The following is a 1155-nucleotide window of genomic DNA, read 5'->3' on the forward strand; positions in this document are numbered from 1 at the left end:
ATAGAGCGAGGCTCTGTCACAAAAAAAAAAAAAAAAAAAAAAGCCAATGAGTTGATGCAAATCCCAAAACACACTTTAAGGAAACTCAAGTGACCCAGAGAGGTCAAGCATCTTGCCCAGAGTCAGACTCCTTAGTGCCAGAGCTGGGCCTGGAAGCTGGTGAGCAGCCCATGCTCTTCATGGGCACTGCCCTCTACCCTGAACTCCCTGCCACCTCCCAGCCCTCTGCCATGGCACATACAGACTCACATCCAGAGAACTCAGTCTCCCTGTGTTCCCTTATATCTAGTTCCAACTCTGACCCTGATGGGCTGTGGATCTGCGGTGCTTTCACAGTGCCCTGATGGCAACTGACCTAATACGGGAGGTTGACCAAGATGACCACGAGCTGCTCTACAGCAAGCCACGGTGTTGGCAAGGTACAGGGGAGGAGGTTCTTTTTGTCCACTGTGATTTCACTGCTGTCCTGCCTGGGGCAGCGAACAGGTAGGGTGCAGCACTTTCCCAGCCCCAGGGCACTGCTGGGTCAGGAAGAACCCGCCTAGACCAGACTAAGCAGTGCTATTTCTAAACACCAGGAAGGAAACTGTCTCGGAGGTCACAAAGCAGCCAACAGACAAAGCTGACACAGGGGTCCTAAACCAGACAGATCTCTGGCCCAGCTCAAGAGCTGGGATATGTCCTGACACCAACTTCCTGTCCCACATCCAGTATCCCAGCAGTTCACTCAGTAGAGTGACAGATAGCACAGGGTAAGGCCTGGCTTGGGGACCCTCTGGGCTGCCTTCTCTGCCACGTTCTCTTCCTCTACAGCCGCCAACACAGTGCAGCCCACAATCCAATGCCATTTTTGTTTGGTTATTATTGTTACTTTTTCTTGAGACTCTTGTTGCCCAGGCTGGAGTGCAATGATGTGATCTCAGCTCACCGTAAACCTCTGCCTCCCAAGTTCAGCAATTCTCCTGCCTCAGCCTCCTGAGTAGCTGAGATTACAGGCGCATGCCACCACACCTGGCTAATTTTTTTTAAATTTTTTTAGTAGAGACCGGGTTTCACCATGTTGGTCAGGCTGGTCTCGAACTCCTGACCTCATGATCCGCCTGCCTCAGCCTCCCAAAGTGCTGGGATTACAAGCGTGAGCCACCACGCCTGGCT

The 1155-nt window shown here is 52.2% G+C and overlaps 1 protein-coding gene across 1 annotated transcript in view; it reads right to left on the reverse strand.

The window, feature by feature from the left end:
• L3MBTL2 (L3MBTL histone methyl-lysine binding protein 2) overlaps window positions 1-1155 on the reverse strand; it is a 32601-nt gene that overhangs the window by 4328 nt on the left and 27118 nt on the right. The window lies entirely within an intron of this gene.

Source organism: Cebus imitator, unplaced genomic scaffold (assembly GCF_001604975.1).
Source record: "Cebus imitator isolate Cc_AM_T3 unplaced genomic scaffold, Cebus_imitator-1.0 Scaffold435, whole genome shotgun sequence".
NCBI classification, from domain to species: Eukaryota; Metazoa; Chordata; class Mammalia; order Primates; family Cebidae; genus Cebus; species Cebus imitator.